Genomic DNA, 19,623 nt, shown 5'->3' on the forward strand with positions numbered 1-19,623 from the left:
CTAGCTAGCCTCTCGCAAGAGGAGGCATGCTAGGCTATACCGCTATATACGTGTGCCAGTGAATGCGTTGCCTAAAAACAGAAAATAGGAAATGCTCGCAATCGAATCAGAATCACTGTAGCTGCGAATTGGCTATACATAGATCGTCATGGCGCTGTCTACCTGGTACATTCACATGTTTTAGAGGCTATACATAAATCAGTTCATAAAAGCTTTCCTTTGCCCGTGTGATTCGTCTGTCCAGTCACACGAATTTTTTTGCCGTTGGATCTGCGCCTGCTTTGATCTGCGCCGTCCGTCTCCTGCCACATCGCTCATCCATCTCCTACCTCCTCGTTTCTCTCTGAGTTTTGGGTCCCACATGTTAGCTCTTTTTTTTTTGGAAACGCGCCACTTCTGATCTGTTCATTTTTCCTTTCCCCCATTTCATTTCGTCTCTCACGTGTCACCGATGTAACACCTCTGGTGTTTTAAACACTAAAATATGGCATGTCATCATATGCATTGCACATTATTTTTGTGTTAGTGAAAACTTTAATATACATTCACTAAAACAAGTTTACCTTTATGATTATATGTGTTGACTTGTATGAGAAGAATCAAGTTCAAAACCTTAGTATTAAATTGGAATTCCAAAACCCTAATTTTCAGCATTTAATACTACCCTGGAAAACCTAATTCTAAATCTGAGCACAATTTGGGGTTGAGCCTAAAAGAAAAGTGTAGAGCTTGTTAATGTGTACAAAGTTGATTTTTAGAGTTTTCAAAGTTGTTATATAAAATTTGAAGTAATTTGAAAGGGGATAAATTCTTAAAGTGTCCCCTTTTGTTTTTAAACTTGCATTGTTAAATGTAGACAGAATTTGAGTATGGTTATTAAAGCAAAGTTGTTGAACTTTGAATTTGGAGCAACTTTTATTTTTGGAGATTTTTGAGTTACCATACAAATTTGAAAGTAATTTGAAAAATGAAGCGAGTGGCAATTCGGTAAATATCTTGAACAGTGCAAGTAGGCAGGCTCTCGCCGCTGGCAAGCTTCCACTGGCTTCCACGCGTGCCCGCGAGCGACACCTCCTGCTTCGACGTGTCCGCGTTGCCGTTACGTGTCAAGCGCACCTCTCCCGCCGCTCTCCGCTCGCCTGATAAGTCTGGGAGCGCCCTCCTGTTGCTCTCTCCATCCCTCGATTTCCCGTCAGCGCCGCCCAGCTCCGACGAGCTCGCGCCGGAGTCGTAGAGCCCTCCCAGCCTCAGCCAAGCACGTCACCATGATCGCCATCACCTAGTGCCTCCGTATCACCCACTTGCGCAGCTTCTATCCCTCTGGTTTGCCCGGCATAACCTCGTCTTCTCCAACTCCGGCGAGGATCCGCCGAGATCCATTCCGCCTTGGACAGGTAGTTCGGGTGGGCTTCTTGCTTCATCTTTTGCTATTTCTTGATCTTCATTCTCTCGTAATGTTCATGAGCTTGATCGTTGATCATTTGATCAGTTGCTTTCCTCAGAACGAAGCTTCGCCGTGAGTTCACGCCGCCGCTATCGTCTCTAACGCCGACGACTTAGCTCCGCCTCGCCTTAGCCGTCGTTCTCGCACGCATCAGCTTTGGGGTGAGCCACTGAGCATGCCTATGTGATCTATTTTACCTCTACCACGCCGTAGCCACGGGACCGCGGGACACCGGCGAGTTTTGCTCCACCGTGCCGCTGCGCGCGTCGCTGCTAGTGTTGTGGAGTGTTGTTGGTTCAATTAAGTGCTCGGTTAAGTCCGTTAGGATGTGCTGAGTACGCCGGAGACCTTTGTATTGCCGGCGAAGTCATAGATCACCGTCGCCATCTCAGCAGGACACCGCCGTGCCGCCATCGTCGCCGGCGAGGTCTCTGCAGTAGTCTAGATGTTCAACCAGTGCCATTAGTCGAAGCGCAGCGCTGGGGAGGTCATGTTGGTTCAATCCATACCGCCGGAGACCTCACCGTCGGTGAGTAATCGCTGGTCAGAGGGCCTCGCCGCCATGGTCAGCGTGGGCTGACCGGTAGGGTCACCCTGTCAGTAGCTGTTTAAGTGAAAATGATTTTTTCTATTTTGCTGAAATGGTTAAATAGTGCTGTGATTTGTTTATTTTGTGTAGAAATAAATAGAGCTCGAACAATTATGAAAATTTTTGTGTGACCTCTCTGAGATGTGAACTATTTAAGAAAAAATATTAAATGTTACTTTTCAGTACATTTTGAATGTGATAAAAATATCTCAAATTAATTAATAAATGGGATTCCATGATTTTTCTAGGCTTACATAGTTATCCAAAAAATTATGAAATTTGTTTTTCCACTTAGTTATCATATGATGAGCCTTCACAAAAATTTGGAGCTCATTTGGAAAAAGTTGATTTATTTCATAAATTTGAATTAATTAATTAAAACAAATAGTAAACCTTAATGACTTAGGTTTTGTTTGAATTTGGGATTGAGTGATGACCTTGGGTAATTAGCATAAAATGATCCTTGGTACTTTAAGTAAGTGTTTGAGTTTATGATCAAGTTGTGGTTAAGAAATGTTAATTAGTATAACCCCACTAAGGTCATTAGTGTTAATCTAAGTAAACCCTAGAGAAGGTTTAGTTAGTTGTTAGTTTGTAACTATACCGTGAAGGAAAGTTGTATTCAAGTTATTAACTTTTGCATCCATCGTCAAGCAACATGTTTTATATCTCGCATCATTTTAAACATGGCATTGTTACTACGTGTAGTGAACGAAAGTGAGAACTTGGTAGGCAACCAAGTTGTTGAGGAAGTCAACCCACCTGTTGAGGTCGGGTTTGATATCTGTGGAACATCTCTAGAACCTGACTATTCCGACAATCAAGGCAATCCCCGAATGCATTTAAACCTACCTTGTGTTTTGCAAATTTGTATCACTTTTATTATTAAATGTTGCATTAAGTGATTAGGAATTGAGTGGAAACCTAATTGGTGCATTACCAACCTTGTTTTTCCATATCAACCTTGTTACCAGCTTCAATTCGAGAATGCCTAATTATGCTTAGCCATGCTTAGACCGATAAAAGTCGAGTGATTACCTGTCACCTGCGAGATATAAATGGATTTTTGGATACGATTGGTTGTTTATGTTATCATGAGATATAATCATGTGGAGCAATAAATCTAGACCGGGCGGACTCGGTGTATGAGAGCCATAAGACATGGATGTCTTGTGAGCGGGTTCTTTCTGCTTGTGTCGATTAAGAACCGTCCGTTGTTGAATTGCATGAGGTGAGACTTTGTAGTACTGGCCACATACTTCGGTAAGCCTTAACTCGGCTATTCTATTACGAGAATGGCTACTCGCGCACTGGGAGTGGAGAGATGGCGAGAGTAGCGTGTACCAACGTGGCAATGGGCTGGATTGGTGGAGTACTGTGCTCTCAGGTGGCACGGACCCATTCTTGTTTTAGAGGATCTGAGGGTAGGTTGATATATGTAGGTCAGGGACATGCATATGTCGTGTGGTTGAGAATCCCTAGCTGGGTTATAATCGGTTCGAATCGTCGTTGCTCCTTGGTTATGGAGACTCAACTCACTGTTCATCATCGTAGTTAACAAATGGAACTTGAGCTAGATTTGAGAAAGAGTTTGATATGAAGTTCATGATCTCAATATGGATCATGTCAGCTTTATATATGATCTTTATGAAGATTTAAATGTTGAAAGAAAGAATCTTGTTAGAGAGCTTTTACGCAAAAGAACTTTGATTCTTGCTAAAGCCTTACCTTGAATCCCCGAGCCTGCATTCCTGAGTCTTCTCCATTTTTATGTTGGTTAAGTCTTGTTGAGTACTTTTGTACTCAGGGTTCTTTAACCCTTGTTGCAGGTGAGCCTCATGAGCAGGTCTGCTTTGGACCGTGCTGCATGATGGTTTTTCAAATCAATGATGACAAGTAAATGTGTGGCCCTTGGGCAGGGCACTTTAATTGTGTGTTTTTTATGTTACTAATTGTAACACCCTAAAATTTGCTTATCTTGAAATAGAGCTAAAATAATTTAATTTTGTATTTTTATGGTCATGAAAACATGGGGAAATAATAAATTTTCATTAGATTAAAATTTATCTTAAGGTAGCAACATGTTTGCGCAAGCATGCCGATGCATTTGTTTCTTTGAATTGTGTGGGTTTTATTCAAATTGAAAATATTCAAAATGCTTTTGGGAAAAAATTAGGAAAATTAATTTGGAAAAAAAGAGCAAGTCCTTGCCTTCTGGCCATGGTCTGCTTCCTCCTTAGCCCAGCCCGCTTCTCTTTTTTTCTCTCCCCTCCCTTCTAGCCTAGAAGCACAGCAACCCAACAGGCCATCGGAGCCTAGCAGCCGGGTCGGCCTGCTCTCCCCGCACGCCTGAAAGCTCTAGTTTGGTTTTGGTGAATTGATGAAACCCTAAGTGCTAACCTAGTTTATCAAGTGATCATGAGATACATAGCACACTCCAAGTTGTGAAGCAAACAAAGATCATAGCATGATGAAGATGATGCCATGGTAATGAATAAGTGCTCGGACTTGGAAAGAAGAAAGAGAAAAACAAAAAGCTCAAGGCAAAGGTATAAACCATAGGAGCTATTTTGTTTTGGTGATCAAGACACTCAGAGAGTGTGATCACATTTAGGGTTGATAGCCGTACTATTAAGATGGGTGAAACTTGTATCGGAATGCGGTTATCAAAGTGCCACTAGATGCTCTAATTCATTGCATATGCATTTAGGATATAGTGGAGTGCTAACACCCTTGAAAATATTTGTGAAAATATGCTAACACATGTGCACAAGATGATACACTTGATGGTTAGCACATTTGAGCAAGGGTGGAGAAGTTAGAAGTAAAAATGAGTTAGTGTCGCTGGTTATACAGTGACCGGATGCTGGACCTCTGAGGGACCGGCGCGTCCGGTCATGTGTAACAGTGAGATGCTGACGTCGGTCTATTGATCGGACACTGGGTCGCTCGGCGACCGGATGCTGAAGGGCTGCGTCCGGTCAAGTGGTCGGTTTGCTCAGTGACTAGGGTTATGCACCGGACGCTGGGCTATGTCTGGTCAAGCATGACCGGACGCGTCCGGTCGATAAAAATCGGTTTTGGACCCTTACTAGAAACGACCAGACGCTGAGGGTCCAGCGTCCGGTCAACTGACCGGAGCGTCTGATCGGTCAAGGTAGATGACCGTTGGAGTCAGACACGTGGCTGACTACGAGCGACCGGACGCTGAGGGCTCAGCGTCCAGTCAACTGACCGGAGCATCCGGTCAGTCCACGTTATGCCCAGTGAAGGGGTATAACTGCTATATTTTGTGGGGGCTTCTATTTAAGCCCCATGGCCGGCTATAGCTCATATCTTTGGCCATTTCCATTGACATAGCAACCTTGTGAGCTTAGCCAAAGCCCTCCCACTCATTTCCATCATAGATTAAACATCTTTGTGAGATTGGGAGTGAATCCAAGTGCATTGCTTGAGTGATTGCATCTAGAGGCACTTGGTGTTCGTGTTTCACTGCGGATTTCGCTTGTTACTCTTGGTGGTTGCCGCCACCTAGACGGCTTGGAGCAGTGAGGATCGTCGAGCGGAGATTGGTGATTGTCTCCGGCTCTGATCATGGTGATTGTGAGGGGTTCTTGACCTTTCCCCGGTGGAGAGCCAAAAGGTACTCTAGTGGATTGCTCATGGCTTGTGTGATCCTCATCTTGTGTTGGTTGTGCGGCACCCTATTGAGGGTTTGGCGTGTGATGCCAATTAGCGCGTGAACCTCCAAGTGAGTGAATCGCCACAATGAGGACTAGCTTGCCGACAAGCAAGTGAACCTCGGTAAAAAAATCATTGTGTTCATCCTTTGATTCCGAGGTGATTGGTCTCCATTGTGATCCACACTTGTGATTGATTGGTTTATACATCTACACAGCGGTATAACCTTCTTGCCCACTCTTTATATTACCACAAACTAGTTGTCAAGCTCTTTAGTATAACTAGTTGTGAGAGCTTGTTAGTTTGGTTAGTGTGGCTCTTTAGTTAGCATTTGAGAGCACACTAACTTAGTGTAGTGATATAGCTATTGTGTGGATATACTCCATCTAAACTAGAATTGTGGTAGGTGGCTTGCATTTTGAGTAGGCTAGCGCAACACTTGCTTCGCCTCATAATTGTCTAACCATTTTGTTAAGTGTTGTTGTAGAAATTTTATTAGGCTATTCACCCCCCCTCTAGCCATTAGGACCTTTCAAGTGGTATCAGAGCCGAGGTCACCGTGATTTGAGGCTTAACAACCTTCGGTGTAAAAATAGTTCAAATCAACAATACCAAGAAGCCACCCCAATTTGATGGCATAAATTATCCTTATTGGAAGTCAAAGATGACCACACATATCAAGTCAATCAATAGAAAGGTGTGGAAGGTGGTAGAAACCAAAATTAAGATTGAAGATCCAGAGAATCCCACCGCGGCCAAAGAAGTGCTTCTCTAAAACAATAGCATTGCTCTAAGTGCCATTCATGATGCAATTGATGAGAGAACATTCGAGCAAATCAAGAATATCGAGATGGCTCATGAGGCTTGGAAGAAGTTGGAAGAATCATTTGAGGGCACTCAAGCCGTGAAAGGTGCAAAGGCATACATTCTCAAAGAGAAGTTTGCAAGCTTCAAGAAGAAGGAGGATGAGAGTGTGCCGGAGATGTTCCATAGTCTTCAAGTGCTTGTCAATGATCTCAAAGCACTTGGAGAAGAGGTGTGTAACAGAACCGACCAAATCATAAGAACGTAAGTACAAAAACAATCACCGAAGCGATCAAATTCCTGTACTTAAGCTCCCATAATCCCGGTAGTCCGGAAATCACGAAGGATTTCAACCAACTCTCGACATACAAACCAAGATCGTAATGATTCAACACAACACATCATCCTGTTACAACATTTCATAAGTAGCATTCGGATTACATCCATCAGAGTTCAAATAAATATTACAAACCAAGTTTGAGTGTGCGGAAGCAACATAGTTTAGTACAAACATCATAGTTTTCAAATACATTGCCAAGATCAGAGTCATGTCCCACAAAAGCATTATCAGGATACGAGAACTAGTAGAGACCGTGCCCAACGGTCTAGTCTTCATCCCCAGCAGGGAGAAGGCAGTACTTGCAGCAACCAAAGTAGAACTGGTCATCTGCAACAGGTGGGAAATAAACCCTGAGTACGAGAAGGTACTCAGCTAGACTTACCCGACAAAATCAGAATAAAAGACACCAAGGATCATGCAAGGCTTTTTCAGGTGGGACTAGCTTGACACAGTTGCATAAAAGAGCTTAAGATTATAGTAACCACTTTAAACTTAGCATCAAGCTTATCATTATTTACCTGTCCGCTAGATTAGCACCTGTACTAGAGCACTCACTTATTAGGAGCAAACAATATTAACCATAGCAGGTATAATAAGGCTGTCATCATCATATCATCATTTCCGAACCATTAAGTTATTAAGTGTATCTACATTGGAGATAAGCCCGTCAAGTTCTCACTAACCGGGAGAGACGGCGATTCGAATCGAATTACAACTCAGCTGAGGGGGTATTCCTAACTCTCACCCTGGCATACTTTGCAAGGGTAGCCGTGGGTCACCTTTGGAACATCTCAGGAACCAAATTCGCGGGTTCGATCAGCGCCAGCACTCTCAGGGATTACCCTTCTGCCAGGACGATCAGGACTTTTAAATCACCTGCCCTTGGACTCACGCCTACGGCTCCCTTCCGAGGCGCACTTTATACTTATCGACTCCCGGCCTGAGGTGAGCTACTCGGCTTCGTGGTCGGTCTCCAGACCCGGCCAACTAAGAGAGAGGCATGCGTTCAACATGAACAGGAAAGGCTCCAAGATCCAGTCCTTAATCGACACAGACGGAGTCACTGCAAACCGGCAAGCCTCCGTCCGGTCTTCATTTCAAATTAAGACTGGTTCTTTTCCACGATAGCAAATATAGCCAACCGTGCCACATGTATCTTCCTATATCTCGCAGGTGACAGGAAATCACCCGACTTCTACCGCGTTAAAGCAGGGCTAAGCACTACTCGAGCCTGAGCTACATAGGATTCAGGGTAACAATATCTGGACAAGGAATGGGTAACCAATGCAGCAAGTGTTTGCATCCAACACCTAAACTTAATGCAACAATATATGTAATAATAATACTGTAACTGCAGTTCGGAAAATAGGAGGCTTAATATGCTCCGGGGCTTGCCTTTCACAAAGTTGCAAGGACGGTGGTCAGGGCACTCAACGGCGACCTCGTCTGGCACTTCTCCTGAAGGCTGCTCCTCCTGAATCTCCGGTGTCGGCTGCTGCTGCTCGTTCAGTTCCTCGAATTCCAGCAGGGTCACTCCTTCCGGTACACCTATTGCATGCCGATGCAAAAGATAAATACCATGGATGCATAAGGTATGACATGATGCTCATGATGAATGGATCAGTAGTAAGTGTTTACGAAGGTATTACTGGACACTCGTTTACCGAGTACTTCGCTCTATTCAAATCACTTTAAGCATGTATCCAACTTAACTTAAATAACAAGAGCAACTTACCTAGCTTGCATAACCTAAGATAAAGATGCTCATCTTCAGTTAAAGGCCTAACACCTAGGAACAGTACCATGAACTTAGGATAGTAAAGACATACTTAAAATAACAGTTAAAGCTTCATATGCAACAAGTAGCAACTTAATTCTATCATAACCCGAGTTCTATAACTCCAAATGACGTACAAGAGGACATTCTGGAAAGCTTATGAAATTCTCTACAATTTATTTGTAAACATCAAAGCATGATTCTAAAGTTGACCAACTCCAATTTCAGTAGACCTAGAATCTGTCCCGCAATGACAGGGTTGCTAACTTAATTATTTAATGATGGTGCAAAAGCCTAATTTGACCAAACCAAGTTAACCAACTTGTTTTTCATACCTAAGCAACATCAGAAAGTACAGTGCTAACTTCTAAATAAATTCTTTAATATCCTTTTCTAATTTATCTAGTTAATTAGGTGATTAAAGCAATATATAGTAAACCTGTTCAGAAAAATCTACAAAAATTACAGTAGCTATTTCATGCTTCACATAGACTACTATAAAAATTTCAAAGCCATTGAGTAAGTATAACAGTCTACACAAAAATGATAAGGCATACTAGCTTAAAATGGCATAATTAAGAAATCCTAATGAAAAGTGTCAAGCAACAGATTTCACATTTTTCCTAGCATCATTATAGCATAATAATAGTACCCATAAAATTTCACCTTCACTGGATCTATAGAAAAATTATGAAAATTCACACAAGATCCACCTATTAATAAAAGGAAATTCTATAACTTAAAAACTACACATGCACTAGCTCTGAAATTTTTACCAGAGCTTCTAATAAACCTAAATAGAGGACCCACAAAATTTCATAATTTTTGGACCACAGAAACTCAAGATAAAATTCAAACAAGTTTGCATGCTCCTAAAAACACATTTCAAAGTCCTATTTAAATCATCAAAAATTTCTAAAACAAGTGCCCATATAATATTTTTGTTAAATACTAGACATGACCAGGAACCCAACAAAATTAGAACCATAGCATTTGGATCTATATACTAGGAGCTACATATTTTTCAAGATGTACATAAATCTGTGGAATAAATAAACGAAATAAAATGGGAAAACAACACTCAGCCCTACACGGGCCAGCCCAAGAACGGCGGCCCAAGACTACGGCGCGGCCCGAGCTGGACTCCCGCCTGAACCACGACGCTGACAGGGAGGGCCCGCTCGGCAGTGAGCGAAACAGGGGAGGAGCGTCGGTCGGTGGCGTAGCTCGCCGCCGGTGGCTCCTCCGGCGAGACCATCTACGCTACGACATTCGCCTTGAACATGCGCATCTATTGGTGACCTCAATCGGTGCTATGGTGGTGGCTAGCGGGGTCGGCGACTGACACGGCGGCGCACGGCCACGGCACGGCCGGCTCCGGTGGACCGACGACGACACAGCTCCTAGCGGTGACCCTACAAGCTTCAGTGGTGTTCCTATGACCTAGCGCGCGGCCGAGGAAGGAATGGGAGCGGCGCGAGGGCAGCTGGCCGCGTGGAGCGCCAACTCCGGCGAGCTCCCGCCATGGCCGCGATGGGGAAAAACGGAAATGCGCTCTTACCGAGGCTCAAACGACCCGGCTGAAGGGTGGAGGAGGTGGAGGGGGTCACGGCGAGGCTGCAGGCGGACGGGGCAACGCGTTTTCGCGGTGGTTAGCTCGTACGGCAGCGGCGATGCTTGGTCGGCAATGGCGGACCGCAGAGCTCGTGCGTTGCTGCGTTCTGTGGGAGGAGAGGAAAACGAAATGGGGAGGCGAGTGCGTCGGACAGGCGCGCGGGGTGCTCAAGACGCGGCTGCGACGCCAGGAGGTGCACGGCGCGTGGCCAGCACGGTCAGCCGGCCGTCGACGCGCGGCGCACACGCGTCCGGCGCTTTCTGAACCCGGTCGGCCATGTTCACTGAATCGTTCTTCTGAAAACGCGATTCAGTCATCGTCGAAGGTGACTGACAGAGCAATTTCAATGATCATTTGCTCCCAAACCGTGACGAGTTAGTGGAAGATTTGAACATCAAAACTATAGACCTATCTGCCCTCTACACTTTCTTTTCAAAGATCAACACCTAAAAAGTCATGGATCCGAAGTTACATGAAGCTAGAGTTGGCTTGATGCAACTGGAAAACACTATGACTTAGAATATTTTTCTAAGTGTTGAAAACAGCATGTATCTCTGACTTGTGGGCCATGTTTGACCATGTTCCACACATTTTCATGACTTGGCTATAAAACAACTTTTGTTCCTTGATAAATTTGCTACAACTTTTGTCAAGAGTGCACAGCCATGCAAAGTCTCTAAGTTGCACTTTTTAAACAGTCAAACAATGAGACTCTTATGGTCAATTCTAGTCAACCCTTCACTTGAGGGCAAATCTGTCATTTTGACCTACATGAACAATGTTCTAACAAGTAAACTAAATGTAGTTAAGGTGTATTAGACCATGATCAACCATTTTACAAAGTTGTTATTCCACTTCTACTGATCACATGTGATAAAGAAAGTAAAACAAGCAATTCATACGTATGTTTCAATACAACGTTTCACATGTTGCACTACTACCATTCTAAGCAATCAAGCATGAAACACATACAATTTAAAATGTTGCATATGTATGTTTCACAGATAATGACATGATGACATAGCAAATGCACATGTTTATGAATGACATGCAATTAGTGGAAGCCAACACCTAGGGTGTTACAGCCCTCCCCCCTTAGAAAAATCTCGTCCCGAGATTTGGAAAGCGTACCATTTAGTATAGAAAGTTGGATGATTTTCCTTTAAATAATCTTCCCGCTCCCAAGTTGCATCCCGTTCACTATGATTACTCCAAACTACCTTGTATAATTTAACCACTCGTGTACGAGTCACTCTTTCTTGAGTATCCAGAACTTGCACGGGCTTTTCCTCATAAGAAAGATCAGATTTCAAGTTGACTTTCTGGTTGCTATCCTTTCCTCAGGAATACGGAGACACTTCTTTAGCTGGGACACATGGAATACCGGGAATATAGCGCCCATTTCACGGGGTAAATCGAGTTTATAGGCTACTCTTCCACTTTTCTCGATAATGCGGTAAGGTCCAACATATCGAGGCTCAAGCTTCCTTTTAATTCCAAAACGCTTGACTCCTTTCATAGGGGATACCTTCAAATAAACATGATCACCTACTTCAAACTCAATAGGTTTCCTTCTCTTATCAGCGTAGCTCTTTTGTCTAGCCTGAGCGGCAGTCATATTCTTTTGTATAGTCCGGACTTGCTCTTCGGCTTCTTTTACAAAGTCAATACCATAGAATCTTCTTTCCCCGGGCTCCACCCAGTTCAAAGGAGTTCTACACTTGCGGCCATAAAGAGCTTCAAAAGGAGCCATTTTGATACTCTCTTGATAACTGTTGTTATAAGAGAATTCAGCGAGAGGTAACCAGTCTTCCCAAGAGCCTTTGCAAGAGATAAGACAAGCTCTAAGCATGTCTTCAAGAATTTGATTAACACGCTCAGTCTGTCCTGATGTTTGCGGATGATAGGCAGAACTGCGGATTAGATGAGTGCCAAGATTCTGATGTAAGCACTCCCAAAAGCGAGCCGTGAACTGAGGTCCTCTATCAGAAACAATGGATTTGGGTACACCATGGAGACGTACCACTTGTTGAAAATAAATCTCAGCATAATTGTGAGGGTGATAGGTAGACTTGACCGGAATAAAGTGAGCAGATTTAGTTAGACGATCTACGATAACCCAGATGGAATCACAACCCTTTTTGGTAGTGGGTAATCCAACAATAAAATCCATACTAATTTCTTCCCACTTCCAGCCAGGAATAGATAGTGGCTGCAATAGTCCGGGCCTTATGTGAATAGCCTTGACTCTGCAACAGTTATCACACCTTGCCACATAAGCTGCGATTTCTTTCTTCATCTTGGTCCACCAATAATACAGCTTGAGATCTTGATACATTTTACTGCTACCAGGATGGATGGACAATTTTGAAGAATGGGCTTCCTCCATAATTTGATTTCTAAGTTCTTTATCTTTGGGTACCACCAACCTATCATTAAACCAGAGAATTCCCTTGTCATCGACTTTAAAGTGCTTAGTCTCTTTCTCTTTCATCTTCCGCTTGATGTGAAACACACCCACATCAGTCTTCTGGAGTTCGATAATTCGACTTCTAAGAGAGCAATCCACAGTGATATTGTGGAGTACTACAGGATGAAGGAGGTGTGACAGATGAAAGTCTTCACTAACTAAGGAATTGCAATGGGCCTTTCTGCTTAAGGCATCAGCAACAACATTTGCCTTACCAGGATGGTAGTGCACTTGAAGGTTGTAGTCCTTGATCAATTCTAACCATCGTCGTTGACGCATATTCAACTCGGGTTGAGTAAAGATGTACTTGAGGCTCTTATGGTCAGTATAGATGTTGCACACATTACCCAGCAAGTAATGTCTCCAAATCTTCAGGGCATGAACAACTGCGGCTAGTTCTAAGTCATGGGTAGGATAGTTGACTTCATGCTTTCGAAGCTGACGCGAAGCATAAGCAATTACTCGGCCCTCCTGCATAAGAACAGCACCCCAAACCGGTGCCACATGCGTCACAGTAGACATCAAAAGGCTTCTCGATGTCAGGTTGTGCCAATACAGGAGCAGAGGTTAGTAAGGTCCGCAAAGTGTGGAAAGCCTCTTCACACTTCGGAGTCCACACAAACTTCTCATCTTTTTGCAGAAGTCGAGTCATGGGCTTGGCGATTTTTGAGAAATCCGGGATAAAGCGACGATAATAGCCAGCCAGACCCAGAAAGCTTCGGACTTCTGTGACCGTAGTAGGTGCCTTCCACTCAAGGACTTCTTGCACCTTAGTAGGGTCAACTGAAATTCCATCACCAGATAATACATGCCCTAGAAAAGGTATCTTGTTCAACCAGAATTCGCACTTGCTGAACTTAGCATAAAGCTGGTTGTCACGTAACCGAGTTAAAACAATTCTCAGATGTTCAGCATGCTCTTCTTCATTCTGAGAATATACCAGGATATCATCAATGAACACGACGACAAATTTGTCCAATTCCGGCATGAATACAGAATTCATCAGGTACATAAAGTGTGCCGGAGCATTTGTCAACCCAAATGACATGACGAGGTATTCGAACAAGCCATAACGAGTAGAGAAAGCTGTCTTAGGTATATCTTCAGGACGAATTTTGATCTGATGGTAGCCAGACCTCAAATCGATCTTGGAGAATACCTTAGCTTTAGAGAGCTGATCAAACAGAATATCGATGCGAGGAAGAGGGTACTTGTTCTTGATAGTAACAGCGTTTAGGGGACGATAATCCACGCACATGCGTAGAGACTCGTCCTTCTTCTTCACAAATATAGCTGGACAACCCCAAGGAGATGAACTAGGCCGAATCAATCCTTTCTTCAAAAGCTCATTTAACTGACTCTTCAACTCAGCCAACTCATTGGGCGGCATTCTATATGGCCTTCGTGAAATAGGAGCCGTACCCGGAATGAGTTCTATTTTGAATTCTACATCGCGGTCCGGAGGTAATCCAGGCAAGTCATCAGGAAAGACATCTGGAAACTCACAGACAACCGGTAGATCCTTAATGGCTTTGGCTAAGGTAGCATTGGCTGTATTGTGGATAGAGATATCACGAGGTAACTGCACTAGAAAACCTTTCTTATCCACAGGATCCCTCAACATTACTACACGGGTTGACGTGTCGATCAACACTCCATTCCCGCTCATCCACTTCATTCCTAGGATGATATCAATTCCTACCCCTGGTAGAACCACAAGATCCGTACGGAACTCTCGATCCCCAATCTCAAGCTTTACATCTTTAACTACTTGGTTAGTCAGGATATTATTCCCAGCAGCACTAATACAAAAACCCCCCTTGACAATTGTAATCACATTCATCTGATGCTTAGATGCAAAAGTAGAACTCACAAAGGAATGCGAAGCACCAGAATCAAAGAGCACAACTGCAGGGTGATCATTAACAAGGAACTTACCAGCGGTGACCACTTCACCAGCAGGAATTTCCTCCACTGTAGTATAGTGAACACGCCCCTGACGGACGTTTCCTTGAGCATTCTTGGGAGGATGGGGACATCTGTTTGCCCAATGACCAGGTTGGTTACAGTTCCAGCATGGCCTGTTTGATGGTGGAACATTGGAGCTACTCTGCCCAGATGTATTCTTCGGCAAGGAAATGGTATACCCCTTGCGGAAACCGGTTTTAGCTTGGTTCTTCTTCTGCGGTGGGCGGTACCGGACATTAGCATTGGGCGGACGGTACGGGGCCTTAGATACCATTGGAGCCTTGGACTGGGAAGCACCAGCCTCAAAGTTCCTTTTCCGGTTCTTGGAAGCAGCATAAATCTTGTCATTGTTCTCCTGGGTCAAAGTGTCACTGATGAATTCATTGAATGTGACACACTTGCAATTGCCCATTGACTTCATCAGTTTTGGGGAAAGTCCCCTCTTGAAACTAGCTATTCTTTTGGCGTCAGTATCGACGAACTCAGGAGCATATCTTGCTAGATTGTTGAATGCCTGGAGGTACTCATTGAGACTCTTATTGCCTTGGGTGAGCTTCATAAACTCAGTATGCTTGATGGCCATGAGACCAGGAGGGATAAAGTGTCCCCTGAAGGCTGCCTGGAACTGGTTCCAGACGATCTCAACGTTAGCAGGGAAGGTGGTCCTGTGATGGGTCCACCAAATGCCTGCAGGGCCTTGGAGCTGATGTCCTGCATACGTAGCCTTCATGCCTTCAGTCAAACGGAGCAATCCGAATCTTTGCTCTATCGTGCTCAACCATTCATCCTGCTTGTAAGGGTTCTTCTGCCTCACGAAAGACAGGAGGCTTGGTGTCCATGAAGTCCTTAAAAGTGCTATACTGATTCGGCTCGGGTCCCTGGCGGACATGCCGATCCTCACGGTTAGCCATCTGGCGCATAGCCTCAGCTAGCATGCGCTGACTTTCCACAACAGTCTGCATTAGCTCAGCTGGTGTAGGCGGTGGTGGAGGAGGTGTTTGCTCCTCATCTCCAAGGTTACGACCGCGTCGAAGATTGTAAGCCATCTGCAAAATGTATAGCCAATGAGCACTGACGATGTGGAAATTTTGTAGATGAAATGTATAATTATGCCAAACTGACTCCAATGGAGAAAATGAATTCGTACTATCAACAGAGGCACAATCATCCATCACAATCACACAACTCATCAAGTGCATCAATTGACACATTAATGCGATGAACTTAACCAACAACGAGATCCATAGACCGCAAAGGCGAAAGTCATCAAAAGCTCACATACGTGGAGCATAATACGTTCGATAGGTTACACCCAAGCCATAGTGGTTTCAACTTACATCAAAGGTAACATAGGGTTCGAGATTACATCCCAACGATTAACTTGCTACTCGTCCATGCATGGGATCAACAAAAGACTAGATCTAGCGCATTAGCTAAGTAGTAAGCTAAACTACGCATCGTCCTCGGAGTCGGTGTCGAAGATTTCTCCTCCATCTTCATCACTAGGAGGCTCTAACTCCTCATCTTCCTCCTCATCAGGTGGAGCGTCCTCAGGTCCATTGACTTCCATGTCATCATCACCTTCGGCCATGATGACGCCAGATCCCATCTCATTTTCATCCTCAGGTGGTAGGATAGGGTGAAGTTGGTTGTGCAGTAGGTGAACCTCCTCATGGAGATTGTCATTGTACTCTTCTGCAGCCGCCAACTGCTGCTCTAGCTCAACCTGCCTCGCTCTCAACACATTCTCCTCGTGCCAGGCTTCATTCCGTTGGTTTAGCATGTGAACCAACATACGCTCACAGTTGCGGTGAGCAACTGTCAACCTCTGAACCTCAAGGGTTCTCTTGGTCCCTTTCATTGCGTGACTTGCTCCAAACGCTGCTGAACTGCAGTCCTTTCAGCAGTCACCTGAGCCAGCTCTGCCCTTAGCCTTTCCGCCTCAGTAGGCTCAGGACGGGGCTCACGAGGAGCTAAACGGTGACGAGGCGCCCTACCTCCCGCGGACTTGCGAGCAGTGCGTTTCGTGCGCGCCATCTGTAGCAAAAAGTTACAACAGTAAGGGGAGAATCATTTAAGGGATACGAAATTTAATTATTCGGGACCATCAATTTTAAAGGAGGGAGTAATGCAAGAAATGCCATGTATGCTTGAACATGATGCATGCTCGATCCGTACGTCCTCACAAACCTAGAAAAATTTAAAGGCTAGCGAAATATACGGTGGCATACATACGTTCTCTCGTATACGGTAACTAGTCGATCTACAACGATACGTTGTTAGTGTACCTGCAGAAAATTTCATTTCAGCCCAATAATTTCCCCAAAATGCATAGAAAACAAGCATTAAACTAAATACTTTCATACATACATCCCCTGATGCATATACTCTAGTATCACAGCTACCTGTCAGAGATACCCACAATTAAGTACTCTCATAGATACATGATCAAACATGTAAGTATGCGAGCAACCACAACTACTCTCCCCTAGACCGACGGTTGGACGGTCATGCTCTCACAACTCACACTTACCAGAGCGTAGAGGTATTTTGATCCATACATTACCACCCAAGCGGATGGCATCCATACAATAGCACGCCGTATGGACGACGAAACAGAAACAAGCAGGAACCCCCAAGTTAGTACTTTAATAAGCCACCTAAGAGTCCTTATTTGGGCATAAGGGATATGACCACTGGCAATACTTAGTATTTAATTTAGGATTTTTACAAATACTTTTGTTTTAAATACACAAATGACGTGTTTAGTGTCAAATCTTGCTCTGATACCAGCTGTAACAGAACCGACCAAATCATAAGAACGTAAGTACAAAAACAATCACCGAAGCGATCAAATTCCTGTACTTAAGCTCCCATAATCCCGGTAGTCCGGAAATCACGAAGGATTTCAACCAACTCTCGACATACAAACCAAGATCGTAATGATTCAACACAACACATCATCCGTTACAACATTTCATAAGTAGCATTCGGATTACATCCATCAGAGTTCAAATAAATATTACAAACCAAGTTTGAGTGTGCGGAAGCAACATAGTTTAGTACAAAACATCATAGTTTTCAAATACATTGCCAAGATCAGAGTCATGTCCCACAAAAGCATTATCAGGATACGAGAACTAGTAGAGACCGTGCCCAACGGTCTAGTCTTCATCCCCAGCAGGGAGAAGGCAGTACTTGCAGCAACCAAAGTAGAACTGGTCATCTGCAACAGGTGGGAAATAAACCCTGAGTACGAGAAGGTACTCAGCTAGACTTACCCGACTAAAATCAGAATAAAAGACACCAAGGATCATGCAAGGCTTTTCAGGTGGGCTAGCTTGACACAGTTGCATAAAAGAGCTTAAGATTATAGTAACCACTTTAACTTAGCATCAAGCTTATCATTATTTACCTGTCCGCTAGATTAGCACCTGTACTAGAGCACTCACTTATTAGGAGCAAACAATATTAACCATAGCAGGTATAATAAGGCTGTCATCATCATATCATCATTTCCGAACCATTAAGTTATTAAGTGTATCTACATTGGAGATAAGCCCGTCAAGTTCTCACTAACCGGGAGAGACGGCGATTCGAATCGAATTACAACTCAGCTGAGGGGGTATTCCTAACTCTCACCCTGGCATACTTTGCAAGGGTAGCCGTGGGTCACCTTTGGAACATCTCAGGAACCAAATTCGCGGGTTCGATCAGCGCCAGCACTCTCAGGGATTACCCTTCTGCCAGGACGATCAGGACTTTTAAATCACCTGCCCTTGGACTCACGCCTACGGCTCCCTTCCGAGGCGCACTTTATACTTATCGACTCCCGGCCTGAGGTGAGCTACTCGGCTTCGTGGTCGGTCTCCAGACCCGGCCAACTAAGAGAGAGGCATGCGTTCAACATGAACAGGAAAGGCTCCAAGATCCAGTCCTTAATCGACACAGACGGAGTCACTGCAAACCGGCAAGCCTCCGTCCGGTCTTCATTTCAAATTAAGACTGGTTCTTTTCCACGATAGCAAATATAGCCAACCGTGCCACATGTATCTTCCTATATCTCGCAGGTGACAGGAAATCACCCGACTTCTACCGCGTTAAAGCAGGGCTAAGCACTACTCGAGCCTGAGCTACATAGGATTCAGGGTAACAATATCTGGACAAGGAATGGGTAACCAATGCAGCAAGTGTTTGCATCCAACACCTAAACCTTAATGCAACAATATATGTAATAATAATATTGTAACTGCAGTTCGGAAAATAGGAGGCTTAATATGCTCCGGGGCTTGCCTTTCACAAAGTTGCAAGGACGGTGGTCAGGGCACTCAACGGCGACCTCGTCTGGCACTTCTCCTGAAGGCTGCTCCTCCTGAACTTCCGGTGTCGGCTGCTGCTGCTCGTTCAGTTCCTCGAATTCCAGCAGGGTCACTCCTTCCGGTACACCTATTGCATGCCGATGCAAAAGATAAATACCATGGATGCATAAGGTATGACATGATGCTCATGATGAATGGATCATAGTAAGTGTTTACGAAGGTATTACTGGACACTCGTTTACCGAGTAATTAGCTCTATTCAAATCACTTTAAGCATGTATCTAACTTAACTTAAATAACAAGAGCAACTTACCTAACTTGCATAACCTAAGATAAAGATGCTCATCTTCAGTTAAAGGCCTAACACCTAGGAACAGTACCATGAACTTAGAATAGTAAAGACAGACTTAATATAACCGTTAAAGCTTCATATGCAACAAGTAGCAACTTAATTCTATCATAACCAGAGTTCTATAACCCCAAATGACTTGCAAGAGGACATTCTGGAAAGCTTATGAAATTCTCTACAATTTATTTGTAAACATCAAAGCATGATTCTAAAGTTGACCAACTCCAATTTCAGTAGACCTAGAATCTGTCCCGCAATGACAGGGTT

General features: G+C 44.1%; 1 long non-coding RNA gene across 1 annotated transcript; it reads right to left on the bottom strand.

Moving 5' to 3' along the window:
• Positions 1-17,820: 17,820 nt before the first annotated feature.
• Positions 17,821-19,356, bottom strand: LOC136511800 (uncharacterized). The gene is made up of 3 exons (XR_010772856.1): positions 19,321-19,356; positions 18,982-19,134; positions 17,821-17,914 (listed from the first exon to the last, which is right to left on the bottom strand). It is a non-coding gene; the product is annotated as an uncharacterized lncRNA (long non-coding RNA).
• Between the last annotated feature and the right edge of the window lie 267 nt (positions 19,357-19,623).

This window comes from Miscanthus floridulus, chromosome 16 (genome assembly GCF_019320115.1).
Source record: "Miscanthus floridulus cultivar M001 chromosome 16, ASM1932011v1, whole genome shotgun sequence".
Lineage (NCBI taxonomy): Eukaryota > Viridiplantae > Streptophyta > Magnoliopsida > Poales > Poaceae > Miscanthus > Miscanthus floridulus.